The sequence below is a fragment of the Gobio gobio genome (assembly GCF_949357685.1).
Source record: "Gobio gobio genome assembly, chromosome: 22".
Classification (NCBI taxonomy): Eukaryota; Metazoa; Chordata; class Actinopteri; order Cypriniformes; family Gobionidae; genus Gobio; species Gobio gobio.
Genome location: NC_137118.1, coordinates 40,630,440 through 40,646,138, shown reverse-complemented (window position 1 = coordinate 40,646,138; position 15,699 = coordinate 40,630,440). Strand labels below are relative to the sequence as shown.

The 15,699-nt window shown below is 37.5% G+C and overlaps 1 protein-coding gene across 5 annotated transcripts in view; it reads left to right on the top strand.

Annotated features, from left to right (window-relative positions):
• Positions 1-15,699, top strand: part of mef2ca (myocyte enhancer factor 2ca) — a 60,945-nt gene that overhangs the window by 8,336 nt on the left and 36,910 nt on the right. For 2 of the 5 annotated variants that reach the window (XM_079804930.1, XM_079804933.1), the window contains exon 2: positions 1,803-1,909. The gene's annotated coding sequence lies outside the window, so the exon portion shown is untranslated. Of the gene's footprint in view, positions 1-1,802; positions 1,910-2,231; positions 2,613-15,699 lie in introns of those variants that run through there. The other 3 variants (XM_079804931.1, XM_079804929.1, XM_079804932.1) reach the window with 3 other exon arrangements.

Here is a 15,699-nt window from a genome sequence, read left to right as displayed (position 1 = left end):
GTGTGTTACCATGATGGTGTGATTACAGTGTTTGTGTGAATGACTGTGCACCTTATTAATATTGTCCTCCTAAAAGCTGCTTGTGATTCATCATGTGACTCTCATCACCACTGTGATTGGTGGTTGTCAGTATATATCAAAGGTACATTATAGATAGTAGTATTTCAATAGGTTGGTAATATTACATTATTTCACTTAATGAAATACGGTTATTTACTGTAAATTCAACTTAAATCTGTAAAACCTAAAATGTTGCTACCATATTTTTTACGGTAAAGTTCTGGCAACCACAGCTGCCGTTTTGTTACGGTAAATTTTTACGGGGATTTCACAGGAAACTTAATATTAAAGGAATAGTTCTAGTAAAAAATTCTAGTCATTATTTACTCCGGCCTTTCCAAACCTGTATGATTTTTCCAGTTTTTCTCTTGTAATTAATACAGAAAGACACACTCAAAAAGATTCAATACAAAAAGATTTTAAGTAAAGATAATTGTCTTTTTAGTGCAAACCTATTATTTGCTTTAAAACAGAAAGTTTTTTCTTCTAAAAAAGAAAAACTGTGCTTGAAGAGATTGTTTATTTTATCTTTTGACTGACTCTCTCTCTCTCTCTCTCTCTCTCTCTCTCTCTCTCTCTCTCTCTCTCTCTCTCTCTCTCTCTCTCTCTCTCTCTCTCTCTCTCTCTTCTCTCTCTCTCTCTCTCTCTCTCTCTCTCTCTCTCTCTCTCTCTCTCTCTCTCTCTCTCTCTCTCTCTCTCTCTTTGAAAGCAGTTAAAGTTGGCATGAAATGGAAGTTGTGATAGTGTTGTGGCATATATCCGAGTGAAACAGCTTCTGGAGCAAGATCAAATGTAGAGTGGGACTTGATTTTGTCTATTGGGAATTGATTGGATGGTTGTGGTTTGCTATTGGTCGATCTCATGTGAGTGACAGGTTGCCCCGCCTTCACACCAGTTAACACGTCATCAGAGAGAGAGAGAGAGAGAGAGAGAAGAGGGAAGATATGTTGATTAAAGACTATGAACATGAATTCAAAATAAATAAATAATGATGTGCACAGATAAATCATTTATTATAAACACTCTTAATATTCCATAAAACAATTTTGATTTCATGTTGACTTTAAAATGCGTGCTGCATCTCTGTTCATCTTGATATAAAGTGTATCATGGAAATGCACAGATCTTCGAAAACACAAACAATTGCAAAATCCTTCTAATGACCACCGAAGCTTCACAGACACTTAAGATGAAGCTCAAAGTATTGCTAAACTTCACATGGAGGTTTTACCCTTACCCGCACTTGGCAGCTCTGGGGAAATTGTTCGATGAAAAACATGGCCCCTGAGAGCGCCCATGTTCCTTTGTGAGTGTCAGCATTAGTGCCCTGCCAGGAAAAGGGTTGGAAAGGTAAAGGGTTGTCAGTGTTCTGTGTCTATTAAAACACGCACATAGCTTTTCTTGGACTAGAGTGGTTGAACTCTGTTTCCGCTCTCTCCCTAATGCTCAGTTATCGAGATAAACCAAACTTTAAAAAAAATCTTTAACAGACTCGGTCTCAGCTGAATGAACAAATACATAAGCCCTTTGATTGAGGTGTTATGGTTATTGAAGGATATGTGGTGTGTGTGTTGAGGTGTAATGCACAAACCGGCCACTAGCGCGCGGTAATGAGTCGCGCGTGCACTGCCGCCAGTCTGTAAACTTCCCTGATGCGTTTTAATGTGCATTTCTGATGTTCACTGATTATCCCCAGACGAATAACCAATTCATTCAATTTGATTGATATTTCATTTTTCTAGGTGCCAAACGAAGCCTCAAAAACCCATTTGATGGAGACACAAAAGAAGTGAAGATTCAGAGGGAGAAGATAGAGAAGTTGAAACTAAAGGTTACGAGCAAGTGAATGGTAAGAATTATTATTTTTATTATTTTTTTAAGCAAGTTTAAGTTACTTTTTTACAGTTTACATGTTCATATTTTTATTTTAGAGAGAAAAAAAATATATAAAAGATTAGGCTACGTCAGAAATGTTCAATTCAGGTAGTTTCCCTTCAAATAATTGGACAAAATGAAAAGCAGATTTCCACTTGAGTGGAATTATTGTAAACGTTTAATCTGCTGTGAGCTCTCACGTCTGTACACTCGACGCGACGCGTTCTAGTACGACGCGTCACGCGCTGGCATGCTGGTGTGAGTTACTGTACGCGTTAGTCCCGCCCCCTTTACAAAGAGAGAGAGAGAGAGATAGAGAGAGAGAGAGAGAGAATGATTCTCTCTCCTGTGTGTCGAACAGACGCTCGTGAGGATCGTGTCAGTAAACTAGAGGAGATCTCAAACATCACTGATCTATCCAGGATAACTCTGGGCATCTTCAGTTGTTTTTTCCGCCCCTTGTTATTTAAAAGACGCTTTCCATCGCTGCATGTGTCAAAGCCAATGAGAGACGCGGAGTTCTGTGGTCATTCTCACATTGACGCGCACATGAAGCGCTTTGACGCGGTTCTGGATTTGGAGTGCGCGTGAGGAGTTCTGGACCGGTGCGTGTCTGACCATTAACACCAGCGCGCGCACGCTCTCTGTCTGGACCTGACACACTCATGCATTGCAAAGTAAGTTCAACTGTTACAACTAGATGCTTTTGTTTATCATTGTTATTTTGGGTTTGTTTTGATTAATACAGTAGAATCAGTTATAGTATTGAATAGGATAGTTTAGTTTAATAAGCAGTGTAATATGGAATAGTATAAGTAATACAATAGTAATAATGAAGTACAGAATAGTTTAAGTATATTAGAATAGTAATAGAATAGAAGTTCAATTGCCATAGAAAACCCATTTTGGGAACCTTTCAGTGAACAACTTTATCTAAAGAACCATGTTGATGGATCTATAAAGAACCTTTATTTTTAAGTAATAACACTGAATAGACATGTCTAAGCGATTGAAATATTCCTTGTAGTTTGTACATTGGCTGTACTATTTATGCTTTTTAATAAATACATCATTTAAATGTTGTCTGGAGCGGTTTAGGTAACACTAAACAAACAACTTTTCCAAAATGGTGTAATTATGTGAATGGCATCTCTATTTATACCCCGCTGTGGTAATTGGAGAACTGTAAACAAGTTATTTTATATGGCAGCGCTTACTGAAACCGATGGCTTTACAGTTAACCTGGAATATCCAGGATGGGGTTCCCTGGGTGAAACGGCAGCAGTTTAGATGAGAGAAGTGCTTTCCACTGGTGCTTGTACAATAACAATGGCCAAAGGGCAAAATGTGATCCAGGAAAGCCTAATGCGCCTCCCTACACTTAATAACACCCTTTTTGTGAAAGTGTTGTTAGTATGGAAAGTGCTGCCAGAATGATTCTCGACGCTTTAGAGGTGAAATACTTGTAGACAAACAGGAAACGTGTGCCATGCACTGAGACTCTCAAAGAATGGCACACACTCCAACTGTTTATTGCCATCAGGAAACTATAAACCTGACGTGCGATTGCATTAGTTACCGGCGAATGATGACAACTTAACAGCTATAAATTATGACAGCAGCCGATGTGTTTTCATGAACACAAGCTGTGCAAAGAATCACTTAATGGTGAGAAGGTAATTAATAAGCAAAACCAACGCTGATGTACTTTTAAAAAAGCCAACCGTCCAAAAGCCTCTCGATTTAAATGTTGCGAGAGGCCCTGTAGGAACTTCTGCGGTTTGTCGTATTAAGGTATAACCTGCAGTTTCGGGATGAAGTTGTAATTGTGGTATTAAATGCTAGTAGCAGCATATATATGGAGACGCGTGCACGCCGTATATGAGTTGTGTAGGTTATCCTGCTGGGTGGTCCGGGTGCTGGTCAGACCTCCATGCCACTTTCCTTGGTTTTCTTCATTAGCCACCGAGTGAAATGCTGCAAAACCTCAAAAGTATGTCACCATCATCGTTCTCGAAAAACAGCTGGGCTGATTATAACTGCTGATGAAGATATTTGGAAAAAAAATTCAGTGTCATTATATAAAAGCCAGGTTTTTTTAATGCTGACTCGTAAATATTTTCATAATCGATTTCTAAACTAATTTCTTATAAATATACTTGAAAAAATATTTTAATGTATATATATTATATATATATACTATAAAGTGTTTAAAAAAAAAAGAAGAAATTAATACTTTTATTCAGGACACAATCAATTGATCAAAAGTGATGGTAAAGACAGATTTATAATATTTTTACTAAATGCTGATTTTAAGTAAATGCTGTTCTTTTGAATTTTCAATTAATCGGAAAAAAACTGTATCAATGTTTCCACAAAAATAGGAAGCAGCACGACTGTTTTCATCATTGATAATAATCAGAAATGTTTCTTCAGCAATAAATCCGCATATTTAAATGATCTCTCTTCTTCTTTTTTTACTATTAATAATCATAATTTATTGGATTTTTTTCTAAGTTATTCTAAATTTTATCATTCTGAAAAAATTTCGCACTTATGTTTAGTTTCCTAAAGTTTTGTGAATGTGAACTATAAAAATTTTTTTTATAAAAAAAGGATCATGTGACTGAAGACTGGAGAAATCATGCTGAAAATTCAGCTTTACATCACAGGAATAAATTACATTTTAAAATATATTCAAATAGATACCAGTTATATTAAAATGCAATAATATTTCATAATATTGCTGTTTTTACTGTATTTTTTTTAATCAAAAACAGAAGGTGAGACTTCTTTAAAAAAAAAGACAAATCTTTCCAACCCCCAAATTTTGAATGGTAGTGTATTTCATACATTACATTTACATTTACATTTATGCATTTGGCAGACTCTTTTATCCAAAGCGACATACATTGCATTCAAGGTACACATTTTACATTTAGTCAGTTCTTGCTTTCCCTGGGAATCGAACCCATGACCACGAACCCAACACAATTCATATATATTGTGTTTTGAATAATATATACAGATATATAATATTTTATGGATTTGTTGCATATGAGGAATTTGCACTATGCATACAATGTATAAATGAAACCTAAGCTCTCCTGGTCTGTGGTTTTGCTGATCTTGCTCTCAAAGCAGTTTTTTGGCACAACTTGATTTTGCCACAAAAAAAAAACCTTCATTTTTTTCCTCACGTTTAATCTATCTTTGTCATTGGTGTAAAATGCTCAATTCACTGTGTTACATCCTCCGTTGAGTAGGTTTCGCACAGAGAACTCTTTGTACGGTGGGCCGTATATAGCGTTAATCAGCGAGCCCCCCCCCCGCTCGACGCGTGCGTTGGGGGATATTTTTAGTGGATCATGTGTTCATAGTTTAGAGTGAGGTTAGTTAAAGTATTTAAAATGTGACTTGTCGGCTCTGAGGTAACATATACTGCGTCCACTGTAACACACCACTGGAATCCTGTCCGGTTATTCCCATTAACAGGACGGTCAGCAGGTTTCTTGAGCTCCTGGTTCAGTCTGTTTTGACATCTGTACACAGACGGGTTTCAAACGGTGTCTTCAGCAAGAATCCCGAGCCAGGTGTCTTCCAAAAGGACAAATGGACATTCTTGACCTCCTGAGGTCTTACAGAAGCCCAGCTGATCAATATCTTGACAGCGGAAGCCATGCTTTGTGTGTCTATAAATGGCGCAGTTTCATTTCCGGAGGCCACTATCGTCCAAGATGATTGATTGACTATTAGCATATAGTTTGGATTGCCGGTAAGGTTCTGTTCTGGGCAAGAACTCCCTGCGCATCCATGCAGCCTAGCATGGATAAGAGTAGGGAGAGCAGCAATAACCCCTCTAAAGGTAAACAGAACAGAACCAACATAATGTATTTGCAAATATCATTAATGTTGATATTAAATGTACCAAATAATTCAGGAATTCATGGGGAATCAGAATACCAAATCCTGACTGGACGAGAGGAGGAGCTGGGGATGGAGGAGGGTAACGCGGTAGCAGCTGATTGTACTGAAGGAGCTTATTAGGGTTGGGTACCGTTCACATTTTAACCGGTATCGGTACCCAACGGTACCTTTTTTCGGTACTTTTAGGATGTTTACATAAAGAACCTGTAAGTAATTTATAAAAGTGTTATTGACATTATGCCAGAGCTGCCCTGGTCGCTGTCTGCCATTGTCTGTGATGTTTGATTACTGTAATATTTACTAGTAAATATTAGGCTACTAGGTACTTAATTTAATTCATAAAAACAACCATATTATTATTTTTTCTTTTTAATTTCTTTTCTATGAAAAGATTTCCCACAAATTATGTGTTATGTATTTTCTGGTAATCAAATGAAGACATAAAATATTCATTTAATTTATCTTTTAATTTAATTAAACTTTTTTTGTCAAACAAAGTGCTGCACAACTGAGCATTATATGGTTAAAATTAAAACATGAAGAAAAATGTAATTTATTAAAAAAAAAAACCTTTTCATTTATTATTATTACATTAATGTAAGTATTATTATTACATTGAGAAGTATCTAAATTCTATTGTACAACAGTAATTTATTTGTCAAGTTAGCCAAACTTTTATTTTGACGGGTTGCCGTGAATTTGAGTTTCTGTGTGTTTATGATATGACGGTAGTTTTTCTCAAATTAAACAGTAAAATGCTCATGAATTGACTCAGTGGCTCTGGAGATGACGTTTGTGCGTTCATGTCCTCATATGAGAGGCAGAGATGGAAACATGCGACCGTCACGTGCGATTCTGAGTGAGTGTGTGTGAGGTAAACCCATAGACTGTAAACCGCGCGTTCATTCGCACAGAGACACGCATGATTCGTATTTAAATGGTCTTTTCGCGGTTTAATATTTACAGACACTCGTCTATATCACAATATGCGTTCTCAGGTACCGAAATCTGGTACCGATTGATTTAATGTGAATCGGTACTCGGTAGTACCGATGTTATTCGGTCAGTGCCCTTAAAAGTACAGAGTTCGGTACCCAACCCTAGAGCTTATATATGAATGCTGTGATAGACGTCGTATTCCTATAGGTAGACGTGATCAGCTGACAGTCAGCTGATGCGAGCTTGACTTATGTGGCCTGCCAGAAGTGACGCTATACGCTTGAAATAGAGCGTTCAAGTCGCGCTAAAATGATGTGAAACATGTTTACCAGCTACTGCAGCATTCAAGTATTAACCTTAGTGTACATGTCAGGGACTAGATCTAGCGGAAGAGTGCTAATTACTAAATTGGCTTGATAAAATAAAGATTTGTAATATCTGTTGAAAAGCAAGGAATAGTTGACCCAAAGATAAAAATTCTGTCATCATTTACTCTCATATTGGTCCAAATTTGTTCCTCTTTCTTTATTCTGTGGAACACAACACACAATGAATGTCAATGGGGTCAAATGTTGTTTGGAACTCATTGTGTTCCTCAGAAGAATAAGTCAGAAAGGTTATGACCAACACGAGGGTGAGTAAATGCTGAGAGTTTTTTGGTGAGCTATCCCTTTAAGACATATATCATGCCATTCTGCTTAAATATAGAGTGTAGTCGAAACCCTCAAATTTTCTCCATCCTCAAAATGACAGAGGTGCAGTCCATGTTTGGTTGTCCCAAACTTACATGTTTGTGGCCTTTTTTAGGCCTGACCGTTTTGTCCGACTCATGTAAGTTTGTTCTTTGATTATGTGTCAGATTTTTTTCCCCGCCAATTCCCACAGCGAGGTTTACTTTCAAAATGAGCGTCTACAGATGACTAGCATCTCTGTTCGGCATTTGAAGTCACAGAATGCGATCTGCGAATAAAATATTGTCCTTTTTGAAGTCGCAAATCCCACAACACCCCAAGATTTGTCTCTCGTAATGTAAACAACGTTCGCTTCGGTTGTGATGAGCTGTCAAGTTTTAGCCACTGCTTTTGTTGTTTGAGGTAGAAAGTTCATCATTTTATTTTTGGTTCTGCTCCATTTACACGTGCAGTGTACATGGAAGAGGAAGTCTGTGAGGGGGAGTTTGAGGTGGCTGCTGTCGGGCTGCCGTCATCCTGGTTTGGTTTACAATGCTCCCGAGCTTCCACGTCACTTCCTCCCCGTGAGATCGTTCCCATGCTGCTGTATACACCCACACCCAGACCTCCAGCCAGCCACTGCGAGATCAAATCCAATTCTTATGACGCAGACACTGTGTGAGATAAACAGATCTAGTGAAGCACATTTAGCCGGTAAACTTCGAGGGCTGGAAAAGTTAGGACATTTCCTAAGTTAAAAAAAGAAGTTCTTTAAGACCCCTGTGGTGAAAATCAAGTTTGTTTCACAAATGTGTTCAAATCACGTGGTTTGAAATTGCTGGTGTTTCTCACGTCACAAACTACCTTGTAACCAATCACATCACGAGGGAGGCGGGCTTTAGCATATCATTTGTGAGTGTGAAGCAGGGGAGTCTCAAGAGAAGCCAGGATATTCCAGTATATTTTTCTGTTGATATGAAAAATCGGGTACATTTAGCAATATAGCAGGTGAATGATGTATATGACGATGTTATGATGAACTATATGCCTTTCTCCGTTGACGTTCTAAGTTGTTCAAAGCGTTTCTAAGGATGCTGATGTTTAAAAGGCAGCTGCCTGACGGGAACATGGTTTGTGTGACATTAGCAACACATTATTAGCTGTTTAATAACATAGTCAATCAAAAGGCTAATCATATTAGTTACGTATAATTTTATCCCTTAAAACTCATCTTTGATCACCAAAATGGCATATTTAAAAAAAAGTTCCTGTGAAAATGTTCTGTTCATGCCCTAAAATACACCCTTACAATGTGTCCGCATTACCATTCTGATACATCGTCTTATAGACGATCCTTTATGAGTGAGTGGAGGCGGAGCTAATTTACATATTCATGGAGCCGAGTATACTAAATGAAGCAAGGGTGTATTTTAGGGCATGCACAGAACATTTTCACAGGAATATTTTTTTAAATATGCCATTTTGGTGATCAAAGATGAATTTTAAGGGATAAAATTATTGACTACAGGGCGACTTTTAAGGTGACATAGGTGGCATATCTTATTGTAATAACATAAAATTATGCATAAATGCAAGTAAAGAAACCACTCGACGTGAAGCGGAAGCATTAAAATTGTTTAATGCACAGCTAGCCGTGGATTATCCCGGTTATACCACGGTCATTTGCCAGCATTGACAAAACATCTAGGCCGTCTTTTCGCACTGCCTGCAGATTACCAAAATGATCATAATAACAGTGCACACTATTTAGCCTACTCGACATTGTGTTTTTAAAAAATGCATTGTGTATTTTAAATAGTTTATTTTGCCAAAAATATCGTAATTATTAAAAACAAGGTCCCTGTTTGAGTTATTTTATAGTTGTTTCTAAATTTACCAAAACATCACTTCATTCATAATAATAACCCGATTATTGTTTACATCATTGATCATTGGTGTCACTTCAGAGTACTCATGGACATCTCTTGTCCATGGCTATCTGTGCATTAAACAGTTTTAATGCACAACCTGGAGGCAAAGAACCACCAAGCGGAAGCATTAAAATTGTTTAATGCACAGCTAGCCGTGGATTATCCCGGTTATACCACGGCCATTTGCCAGCATTGACAAGTTAAAGTTGTCAGTGATGTTTGCCTTGCAACATTTGAAAGAAAGGGTAAAAATTACGCTTATTTTCACCCACTTTGAATCACAGACTCTTAAATATAGTAGTGCTGTATGATTAGATTTATTTGAATGAATTAATTATGGCATTTATTTGAATTAATTATTTAGAGAGAGAGAGAGAGAGAGAGAGAATTACCTGCGTCTCTCTATACTAACTATGAAGATATGAGTTGAATTACTTCAAAAACAGCGGTTAGCCCCTCGTTGCTGAGAAATATAATGTAGCGATTCAGTAGCGAATCAATTTTAGAACTAAAAGTCATGGGGCGGCGTTGATAACAAGTTTCTGTGTGTGCGCAGTGCTATTACTTTCTGTGAGTAATGTATGTGTGAGTGACGTGTGTGTTTCTGTGTGTCTGTGCGTGCAGCGAGTGACGTATGTGTGTGTGCTTGAATGAAAGCAGCACATTAATATAGAATGGTGATTAAAGTGACTTGGACCTGTGCTTTTAGGTTTTAATGCACATCTTCCAACCCATCAGAATCCAGTATTCAGACAGACCATGGTATACATTGTGTAATGTTAATTTAAACAACCCAATAAATTCATTAACCAACATACCTTTGGGGATTTAAGACAAGATTATTCTTCTTTTCTTCTCAAGAATTCAAATTCTCCTTAAGTTTTGTTTTTAGAACATTTTTAAGAAAAAAAGAACCAAAATAGCAATAGTTAAGAATGTTTTGTGAATCCAGCCCCTGATCTTTCTAGTCTTGATTTTAGTCTTGAAAAACCTCTTATTAGAGTAAACACTGTTGCTCATACTTAAGGTTAAGGATTTGATTAAACCACCCGAATCAAATATTAAACCTCGGGCTGTAACCTCAGGATCAGCGGTAGAAATGGCCACCTGCTTTCTTCAGGTCACTCACCTGCTGCGTGAGAGCGCTGTCCCGTTCACGCTGCCAAGAGCGGAGAGATCAGCCTACGCCGTGAGACTTGCTCTGATGTCAGAGCCAACCAACTGGCAAGATCTCTTCTCCACGTCGGGCAGCCTGACAAAAACACTTAAGGATATCGATCACAGGCCCGCCTCTAAGCCACGAACTGCTAACAGCAGGGCAAGTGTGCATTTACTCTTGGCAAATAATATACAGTCTGCTTTGGCATATAAATTCATATCGGATTTTTTGTTGTTAAAGTTGATTGGTGAAAAGTTGATTTTGGGGATGGAAAGATTTTTTGACGTCTTTGAAAGAAGTCACTTATGCTAACTAAATATTGTGAATATTATTACAATTTAAAATAACTGTTTTCTATTTGAATATATTGTATGTATAAAAAGAAATGTACTCGCCTAAATTCCATTCCATTGATCACATCCTATAATTCTAATATGCTGATTCGGAGCTCAATAAACATTTCTGGCTATTTTATATATATATATATATATATATATATATAATCAAACCATGATACATTTTTCATAGTTTGATAATATATATAAATTGATGAATAAAAAGAACAAAATAAAAATCTCTGGACAAATATTTATGTAGGCTATAACAACGTTAAATTATATTAATTTCCTACATATCTGTACCAGTTTGTGCCTCATATCATTCTGCACTCTTATACAAAGTAAAATGATTTCAACTCAATTTAATTACTTATTTAATAACTACACCATAAAAAATTTAAACGGAAAATGTATTGGTAATTTTCTGCCAGGACATTATCGCGTAATTTTACGGAAATTTCCGTTAACCCTTAAAACACAAACTAATGCAATATGTAATCCAAAATACAGGTAAAAAACCAATATACGCAAAATTCCTTCATATTTATACAGTACATTGTGCCCTATTTTTATGGACTTTTTTTTTTTACAGTGTAGTACAGTCTTGTTCAAATCAAATAAAAGTATGTATTATTAAATAATTCTTTCATTAGTTACACTAATGAATTTATTCATTAGTTATTCATAGTTCATTAGTTACACTAATGAAAGTAAATGTATAAGACTAATCAGATGGATGTGCTTGTTATGCTGACTACACATTTTCATTTTTAACGGTATATTGCTTTTTAAAAAATATTGATCAAAAGTCAAATTTTTGATTTGAGCTAAGGTGTAGAATTAAATGAGCACATATCAAGCACCACAGTCTTTAATGTCATGAATTCAGAGCATTTCAAATAATGTAACAGAAAAGAGAAGTGATATCTTAGCATGTGGCTACGAATGGCCACAGAGTTTCAGTTGGCAGTGGGTATCGGTTAGCGGTGAAGCGCAAACTCGACGCACACACTGAGAGAACACAGCTGTGTGACACACATCTCGACAGCAAAAGGAAGCCATGCAAATGCGCGCACAACTATGAGCAAAGTGCCAAAATGCCTTGTGCTCTCGTTGCCATAGTTTTGAGAGTTATTCGGCAGGATATTAACCGAATTGTTGCTAATAGCTTGATTGTAGCAGCTAGCTTAGCTTTTGTATTTAGGTCGCTGAAATTCCTGCAAAGAACTGGGACATAATTTGAGATTTTCCAAGTGTAGCATACCTGGCTTGGCTAAACTTGTTTTTAGAGAAAATATCTTGAATTAGTTTATTTTACCTCAGCGAATATTCTTGTTTTAAGCATAAATGTAACATAATTGTGTGAGATTTAGGCTTTAAAGACTTTAAATGTGCAAATACGTTTAATTTCGCAATTTCTGTCTCATCACATTTTATGAAATCGATCTTGTTTTAAGGCAAGACATTGCAGGGTAAACCATTATTTTTTCAGGAATTGGTTGATTATGTTGGTCTGTATACGTCCATAACTTGTCTGCTTTCAGGCTAGTGGAAAGAACTTCTAAAAGACACATTTAAGTGTTTAATTTTTTTAATTTCATGTTTTGTGTGTCAGTAGATTAATTACAATACAGTTTTTCAAAATGACTCATGCACTGAGCACGTGTGTGTGTGTATATTTCATTATTTATATATATACACACACACATTATTTATTTACAAACCTTTACGATAGATGCGATTAAATGATTTGACAGCACTATATTGAACATTTTGTATATTTATATAATTAACATTATATTACTAAAACATGCTGGCTGTTGACCATATTTTCTGACTTATGAAAAGTAATAAAAACAGATCCAAAATCTCCTCTGTTATAAACTCTAAAATGTCAACAAAATGAAACCAGAACTTTGAACCTGTCTCCAATGTTCAGATTTCTGTGGTGGACGTTTATGCAAATTAGTGCATATTTAATTAGACAATTCCTATTTTCCATATTTAAACATAGAATTTCTGTAAACGTGAGCCAAAGCCAGATCTCTCTAATCTCACGCTAAGCGGACAGCATCATCCTGGACTCACATGGCCCACGGCTGTTCACGCACAGTGCTCCGTGAGGAACCGTGGGTTCAGGATATGGGAATGTAGCGGGGCGTCTGGGAGCTGGTCTCGTTCCGTGGTACGACTAACCTCCACAGCTCGTGTGCTCTCATTGAGAAAGACATACGCTGTCTCCTCTTTGTCCTTGGGAAGTTTTGAGGCGAGCCGTAAGGGTGGGGTGGAGAGTGACTTGTCCCCATTCCGGCACTGATTGATACAGTCTCTTGGCGGCCACTGCTCTGAGCCATAGTAAGCTCCCTTGATAGACACCAAAGAGATGCAGGAGTCCTCTCCATGAGATACAGCTGGGGGAAAGCTGGCAGAACGTATGTTCTTGAACATTTTGAGCATGTTCTGAAGGCCACTGGGAATGAGGTTGGTTGATTGGCAGTGTTTGCTAAAGCAAATATCACTATTACTACTGCTCATATTTGAATAAACCCCTAACCTTAATTGGGTTAATTCACCCATAAAATGAAAATTCTGTCATTAATTACTCACACGAGAATGAACCTCATTGGTTCTTGCTGAAGCTCAAACGTCCTGCGTAAACACAAGAATGAACCTCATTGGTTCTTGCTGAAGCTCAAACGTCCTGCGTAAACACAAGAATGAACCTCATTGGTTCTTGCAGAAGCTCAAACGTGCTGCGTAAACACAAGAATGAACCTCATTGGTTCTTGCAGAAGCTCAAACGTGCTGCGTAAACACAAGAATGAACCTCATTGGTTCTTGCTGAAGCTCAAACGTCCTGCGTAAACACAAGAATGAACCTCATTGGTTCTTGCAGAAGCTCAAACGTGCTGCGTAAACACAAGAATGAACCTCATTGGTTCTTTAGCTCAAACATGATGCGTAACATGAGAATGAACCTCATTGGTTCTTTAGCTCAAACATGATGCGTAACATGAGAATGAACCTCATTGGTTCTTTAGCTCAAACATGATGCGTAACATGAGAATGAACCTCATTGGTTCTTAAGCTCAAACATGATGCATAACACGAGAATGAACCTCATTGGTTCTTGCTGAAGCTCAAACATGATGCGTAGCACGAGAATGAACCTCATTGGTTCTTGCAGAAGCTCAAACATGATGCGTAACACAAGAATGAACCTCATTGGTTCTCGCACATCAAGTGAACATGCTCAAGCTTCCGTTTACCACAACTGATGTGTGAGTTGAATGTTTAAATGTGAATAAAAGCCTAAATTTAACCTGTTCACATTATAAAGCGATCATGTCTCTTCGAAAATTTGGACTAAACCGAGTTTTACTATCTCTTTATGAACTTTTTGAAGCGTTATAGTGGTAGTTGCGTAGCTGTCCATAGAGAGACAGAAAGATCTCAGATTTCATCAAAAAGATCTTCATTTGTGTTCCGAAGATGAACGAAAGCCTTACGGTTTGTATCAACATGAGGGTGAGTAATTAATGACACAATTTTCATTTTGGGGTGAGCTATCCCTTTAAGTATTACGCAACATTGTGGTATGCTCATTGTCCATAAGTTGGACAATGTGCTAAATAAACTCTTTAGCATCTGCATAGAAATGCTCTAGCAACCACAGAACATCATAAAAGCACTCAGAACACCTTAACAACTGCATAGCAACGCCTTAGCAACCACATAGCAACATGTTAATATTACTCAGAGTCCGAACACTGCTATAACAAATGCATACCAAGGCAACCACACCACATAGCATTAGCCTGCTCAGAAAGCTAAGAGGTGGCGGCTTGCTATCAAACCCTGATAGTGACTATCACAGCAAACCTTATCAGTCACTTCAGAACGATGATATTTGTTGGGACTTCCTATTTTCTGCATTGTGAAGCAGTTTATGGGAAGAGGCGTCTTTTATTGTTTCTACTCAGTGATGTCACTTCCTTATGAGGTAGTTTGCGAAGACTTCCTGTCATTATGACCATTTGTGCGAACTGCTGGGCGTTGTTTGCGAAGAGCCGCTTCCTTCAGCTGTCTGACACCTCTGGGGGTCTGCCAAGAGCTCTGAGGATGTGCTTCGACGTGCTCCGACAAGTTCCTCTGCTGCCTGGCACATCTTCAGTGTTTCAGATGCCCTCAAAGATGGTGATAATGAAGTTGTACAGGCTCCAATCTCAATTGTGTTAACTGACATTAGCCAAGTTACGCCAGAGGCTGCCTTAAAATGCTAGTTTGAGGATTTTCTTTTGTTTATTTCTGCCTTTTTGATGTCTTTATTAGCGGTGCTTGCTAAGGCAAGCCTATTACTTTGATAATACTTTTGAGATCCCCTAACAACTTTAAGCTCCTATCACACAGTTTGCAAACATTGCAGGACCTCAAGTCATGCAACTTCATTAGGAGAGGTGTGCTAACCACGTTATCGTTCTGTTTATTATAAGCACACACTGCAGTTTTGTCGTCTGCTGCTTTAAATTTCTCAAGCTCTTTAAATCAGGATGGATTCCGATTGTCACTGTTTTTAGCATTAATCAGCTAAAAAAAAAAAGATTGTTCCTCTGTGTCGTTCTCATTGCAGTTGTGGACTTCCTTATTCTCATTCTCTAAAACATTGTATCATTATAGTTATCGTACTTGATGTGAACAGGCCTTTAGGGATCAGAATATCATGGAAACTTTTTAAAACTAGAGAGTAAAGTATGATCTAGAACACTAATAACCACTTAGCAACATGCTAAAAAAACATT